We start from the raw sequence: 7,061 nt of genomic DNA on the forward strand, positions 1-7,061 counted from the left end.
ATGGCTTTGGGAAAATTAATGTTCACCACAGACTTAGAATTTAAAAGTAAAATCATGAAATGACCTATCAATGAGGGAGGCAACCATGGAAGAAGACCCTCTAAAACACAAACAGTTGGGACTATCAAGCCACAGGACTCACCGCCAGCGAGTTGTAAGAAACATAAATAGCAATCTGTTGGAAATACAGCTGTAGGAAGTTATTCAGACTAGAATCTCTGTTATGCACGAAAATAGTATGACCAAAAGCATAAATTACTTGGATGCAATGAGCTACATATCTTGACAAACATGTGTTGGCACCTTCTCATCACATTTGCTGCCAGATTGTATTACAATATATGGCATGGGATCTATGCTACCACTTAAGTAATCAGTGCCAGTTAGAGGTTCGTTGTAATACATGTGGAGATGATAATGAGGCAACACAATCTACAAGTCAAACAACAAGCTGTGTCCATAGCAAAGGGAATCACTCATCTAAGGAGAAAACCTGTCCAAAGCGCTTAAACATAAGGAGCTTAAAAATATCAGCTACCCTCAAAATTCCATTAAAGAAAGCTGAAGAAGTATAAATCGGAGATCATATGCTGCAGTGGTAGTGAACCATGTGAAACGTCCCCTTTGAACAATTATACATGACTGTGCTTAAACTGACACACAATATTTTGTTAGCGCAACGCAATCTGACTTTCAAAACTCCCTACAAAAGAATGGCCCTGACTAACATTAAACTATACCTTTCACAAATCACTTACCTCACAAAAATCTTCGCTGCTCAAGCTACTGCAATACAGCGAGCGCCACTACTGCCAGCTAAATAAAAGATTCAAACTATGGAAGGCACTAACTACTGATAGGGATAGTTAGCAAATGAAAGATATTAATAGAGAACAAACAATGTATTTACCTTGATATCATCATATATAAATATAGCAGTTCATGACAAATTTCAAAACTCCGCCATCTCTCTCCCCACATCCACCACTGCTGGCGGCTCACCTCCAACTGCGCAACGCTACGCGCTGTTCACAACCAGCTGCCTAACACTACAATGGCGAGTATTACAACAATGCAAAGCAGCCACAGACTGCACACAGCACAGCCAGTGATTTTCATATTGAGCGCTACGTAATGTTGCCAATAAGAAAACATAAACAGCCTACTTACATAGAGAAAACATAAACAGCCTACTTACACATGGTAATAGTAAACTGAATTGGGGAAGGAATTTTCTCTCACACAAAACACACAACACAGATTCACAACAATTTTACACCTAACAGACCAAAACCTTGAAAGCGTATCCCATCTTCAATACCCTCTTTGTGAACATAAATGTGCCAGAATCTTCAATTACAGAGAATCCGTATGCATCATGTCCACATGCTCCAACGAGACATGTTTGGTCAACTTCATGGAGGGGATAACAAGAAGACAGTTTTGATCTAAAAGCAAGTGACTGGAATATTAAATAATAATAATAATAATAATGTGGAACATGCAGATATAAAAAAAGGAAAATTGGGTCATAATGAGCAGAAGCAGCTTCTCGTCTTATGATCGCCCTTAACACTGTATATTACAATGGAATACAAGGTCAAAAATATCGAACAGGGGAATCCTGGAAAAAGAACTGATTAAACACAATATCACGATTGCAGGTCTCAACAAAACTTTATGCCAGCTACAAACATGAGTTAATTTCATAGGATTTAATTTAGTAACCTTAGATAGCCCATGTGACAAAGGAGGAGCGCTACTATTAATTAAGAACACCATCAGCTACAACCAAATATAATTAAACTTTAACAATAAAGCTTTTCAAGTGGCAGTTGCAAAAAGAAGCACTGAATGGCAACTTCAGTATCAAACCTTGAACAAGTCTGTAAGCAGCAACTGTAAAGCTATAGTGTTGGGAAGGATGAAAAAGTCAGGCAACCTTCTGCAAAAGATAATTCGATAATTACAGAAACCTAGGTCTGGGGTTCTAATGAACCTTTGTCATGCAACTGGTTGACTGAATGTTTTTCATCCTTTCCAAGAAATTCTGTATAATGTCTATAAATACAATCCATCTTGGACAATGACCAGTAGCAATATCTGCCATCAATTTTTTATGCAACTTCATCTCTTCTTCCTTATCATATCACAGTACTCGGGGCAATGTCCTTAACGACCCAGAATGCCTCTTTAGAGCAATCAAAGATCTACATTGGTCTTCTGAACGACAGATCTCCACCAATGATACATTCTCTCTTTAAATGATTGTCTGCGGCAGACTTGAGTCTATTGTAGCCTGATTTCTATAAAATTTCTGAGTGGTGGATCTGAAGGTATTCTATGAGATCAGACAATTATCACATTGAAATAGTATTCGACCATGAGATAAGTAGAAAAGAGATATTATTTAAACAGCCCATGAAAAACGAAGGACACCTTCTGGGAAAAATATCAAAAAATCACATAGGAAATACTTAGGAAACAAGACATCGGCATGGACACCAAGGGAAGCTTACACCACACTTTTGTCACTTATGAATCTAGCGTTCAGAAACTCATTATCCCAGTGATGAAAAAAGAATTTTATTCTGCGAATTTCGGGTGGGGGACTGTCTGCCAGCTAAATGAAGGTAAGTTCTAGCTAAATATTGTAGGGAATAGATGCTGGACAATTCCTAGAAGAATAGATGCAAATTCTAGGAGATTTTTGAAGGAAGGGAAACAGGAGACTTGGGTAAGTACTGTAGTATCTTGAATAAGATCTCTCAATGTTTCAGAGGTCTGTAAGGCAGCTAAATTTCTGAAATGTCTTAATGCAGTTGGTTGTCAAATAATAGATTCCATGTGGTTAGAAGAATTTCTGATTAATGGGGCTTTTCCATCTTTACCTGAAGCCCCCATGACTATTCCGCCCAAAACGCGTTACAATCATCCTTCAGTAGCTCCATTCACCAGGCATGAGTAGTTATGAAAAATTCTATAAATACTTTTGTATATTATTATATGATCAGAAACTTACCACCAGACTCTTTGGATCTACTTCTTTGGACATTCAATGAAATGTGGGAAAGATGGGAAGTTATGGAGGAATGGACTACACTAATCATCATGACTGAAACCTGGCAAAGCCGCAAAACTCATACATCAAATAGACTAATTGCCTTCTCCTCTTGTGCGGCGGAAAACTTGAAAGACTTGTCAAAAGTCGCATTGAGCTATGGCTGGAAACTAATGAATTACTGCTTTGATCCTTCATTAAAGGTCGACGAACAATGATCAACATAAAAATTCTGTGCACAGACATATCTCAGCTTACCAAGAAAAGAAGTTCTTAATATCATTATTCTCAGACGCCACATTAGCTCATGACAATGTCCATGTCCTTATCATTTTAGAAAAGCTGAGGAGAATTGGACTTCCAGTCAGCTGGATGTATAGCATTAGTACTTCCCTTGTGAAGAGAACGACTTATATATATAAGTTATCAGAACCAGTTTATAGTTCCTTTCGTCCTATCTAAAGGCTTACATCAGAGTGTAGTCCTTAGCCCTTTATTATACAGAATTTAGTTTAGGGATCTCCAAGAAATTGTTGCGTGTAATGTTCAAATACGGCAGTATGCTGATGATATATGTTTATACTCATCTGGTTCCATCGAGGATTCCGCAGTTGGCAATCTGATTGACTCAGTAATTGAAGTGGACGATTGGTTAAATGGAAACGACCTTGAAATCCCTTCTGTGAAGTCTTCAGTCATTATTTTCTCAAGATGACATGTGAATCACAATGAAGTTTACACAAGGAATTATTCAATTCTTGTTAAACTGTCAGTCAAGGTAATGAGAATATGGTGCAATTGCAGACTCAGTTGGATTCCTCACTTCATGTCCATTTTCAGTACTTGTCTCCCTGTCATGATAAGATATTTAACCAGAGTCTGGTGGTCTGCCAACCCAAAATTTTATTGATCACCTATCAGACATTAATTAGGACCAGGATCGAGTATGGTTGCATTGTATACAGGTCTCTTAGCGTAAAGAATATCTGTAAATTAGGTAGCTTGCAGTACAGCTGTATCTGGACTTATCGTGGGACGAAGATGTCAAGTCCTACAAACGTACTATTAATAGGACAACTGGAAATGCCTCTTCATTTCAGCTGATAACGATTTGGCAGCAAATATACGTTGGAAAGCATAGCTCTAACGACTCATTCTGTCGTGAATAAATGTGGAATGCTACACACTCCTCTTGATAACAAAACATATATCGATCTCAAGAACTTTTAGAAGATTTCAGACGTTAGAAGAGCTAAACAAGACTATAATAATAACGAGAAGATTTCCTATGTATGGCAAACTTTTCCACTTTGGAGAGTACCCTCACGATCGTTTTACTTTAATTCAATCCTCACTTTAAATTAGCGACAAAATGCGTAAAAAAGAGATATGAAATTTATGGGTTAACAGTTCTACTATGACTATTGATTGTCGAGCAACAGGTCTTATATCTTGTCTATCTCTTCAGTTAATATGGTTTCGTTAAACAGGTCGGGTTAGAGCGTCTGTTTTTCGTAGCGACAAGACACATTCTGCGCCACCTGATTGCCGATTGTCTCTACTGCCTTTTGGTGTCAAGTATAGTTGTTTCCCTACAACCTCTGCACGTGTTGCTCTCCAGTGTTGTCTTTGAATTTAGTGTACACACTGACAGAAACCTTAATTTGCTAGCCAGAACTTATGTGTGTGAAAAATGGAACGAAGCTCTCAAAATGATTCAAATGGCTCTAAGCACTATGGGACTTAACTTCTGAGGTCATCAGTCCCCTAGACCTTAGAACTACTTAAACCTACCTAACATAAGGACATCACACACATCCATGCCCGAGGCAAGATTCGAATCTGCTATCGTAGCGGTCGCACGGTTCCAGACTGTAGCGTCTAGAACCGCTCGGCCACTCCGGCCGGCTGAACGAAGCTCTCCATACATACAATGGTGGCTTAAGAATCGCAATCGCACCATAAAGTAACCCTGGGTATTCTTTCTTGTATCACTACGAACTAAGCTCCCATCTTCAGCCTCTTCTTATGCAGCGGAAGCAGTTGCAGTTATGAAGACCATCAACCACTCTTTAAATCTGAAAGACGAAAAGATTTGATTATTTCTGATTAAAAAAGCATTCTCAGTGACAAAAATAACAAAGCAGTTATCTCTTGTGGCCTCTTATAGTAACTATTTTGTATAGTCAGGCGGCTGTACCGAAAACAGAGCAGAGAACCTACAAAGTGATGTTATGTGGGTTGCACAGAAATCAGGCGAAACGCAATGCAGGTCATTCGGATACTTTTCAGCACGAAAGTACATCACACCTATCAACCACTTTCTCTCATTCGAATAATTCCTTCGTGGTGCGCCTTTTTTAAATGCATATTGGAGTAATGTAGTACGGCAAGACTTGGTCTCTGAATGTGACTTCTGGTTTGTAATTTGCCTGTCCGTTGCGTAGGTGAAGAGTCAGGGAACGTACTGCATTCTTCATAGCACCACTCAACAGTGGCGATGACGGTGAAATCCCAGAATTCAAGATCGCATGGTAGTCGTTCATGCTGCGCACTGGGGTAATCAGATGTGCCGTACTGTACGGGCCTTCCCGTACTTGAGAGTTAAGAAAATTTTCCCTTTTGAACACGGCATGGGGCGCTCAAACCTCTTATTTATCGTTTTCGCGCTAATTTAACTTATTCGTGTAACTCATTTGTCGAAATTACGTCAATGTTAGGCCTGTATGTTGCTGATCAATATACCGAAGTATACACGATCAATATTACTGCTCAGTAATATTGTGCAATATTACTGAAGTTCTCCTTAGACGGCTCAGTAACAATGGGCAACAGTACTGTGCAATATTTACTCTGGTTCTGGATGTTGGACGATCAAGACGCTGATGCTGTGCCAGTCATTCTATTTTTGTGGCAAGCAGAAAAAAATTGGTGTAATGTTGAGTCAAAGACCCATTCACATGAACTTGTTGCTAGGATTGTGGTTGAATGAAAAAAAAACAAGATTATCATAACTTTTTAGGCGTTGTTGGCCCTACATTTGAAGCATAACTGGAAACGCTTGATCAGCTTAGGCATCCACAAGTGATGGTGGGGAGGGAGGGGGGGGGCAAGAGGTACACTAAAAACTTAACACCTCCCGAACAGGCCACGAAGGCCTAACCTAACCTAACCTAACCTAACCTAACCTAACGGCGACCGGCCGCCGTGTCATCCTCAGACCATAGGCGTCACTGGATGCGGATATGGAGGAGCATGCAGTCAGCACACTGCTCTCCCGGCCGTATCTCGGTTTCCGAGACTGGAGCCGCTACTTTTCAATCAAGTAGCTCCTCACTTTGCCTCACAAGGGCTGACTGCACCCCGCTTGCCAACAGCGCTCGGCAGACTGGATGGTCACCCATCCAAGTGCTAGCCCAGCCCAACAGCGCTTATCTTCGGTGATCTAACGGGAACCGGGGTTACCACTGCGGCAAGGCCGTTGGCCCAAGAGGTGCACTCCCCCCCCCCCCCCCCCTTGAAATCTGCCACCTCCCGGGAAATCTGAAGTACAGAGTTTTTATTCATTAGCCGGCCGCGGTGGTATAGCGGTTCTAGGCGCGCAGTGCGGAACCGCGCGACTGCTGCGGTCGCAGGTTCGAATCCTGCCTCGGGCATGGATGTGTGTGATGTCCTTAGGTTAGTTAGGTTTAAGCAGTTCTAAGTTCTAGGGGACTGATGACCACAGAAGTTAAGTCCCATAGTGCTCAGAGCCATTTGACCCATTTTTTTAATCGTTACAAAATTTTGTTAGCTTCTACAAGTGATTTCCCGTGATTCCGCTAAACATCTCGTTTAGCCAAATGAAGTGTAAATGGCTGATCGCTGCGAGACCATACTTTGCTTTATGAAATTTCCGTGTAACTTATGTTCGTTTGCTGGATTTAAGTGTCAAAGTGATCTAACTATAACAAGTATGGAGAGGATAACCGTCCACTCTCTCGCATAAGGTTGTTGTTGT

General features: G+C 40.6%; 1 pseudogene; it reads right to left on the reverse strand.

The window, feature by feature from the left end:
• Positions 1-6,429: 6,429 nt before the first annotated feature.
• LOC126425345 (5S ribosomal RNA) lies at positions 6,430-6,547 on the reverse strand (annotated as a pseudogene).
• Between the last annotated feature and the right edge of the window lie 514 nt (positions 6,548-7,061).

Source organism: Schistocerca serialis, chromosome 10, assembly GCF_023864345.2.
Source record: "Schistocerca serialis cubense isolate TAMUIC-IGC-003099 chromosome 10, iqSchSeri2.2, whole genome shotgun sequence".
In the NCBI taxonomy this organism is placed as follows: domain Eukaryota; kingdom Metazoa; phylum Arthropoda; class Insecta; order Orthoptera; family Acrididae; genus Schistocerca; species Schistocerca serialis.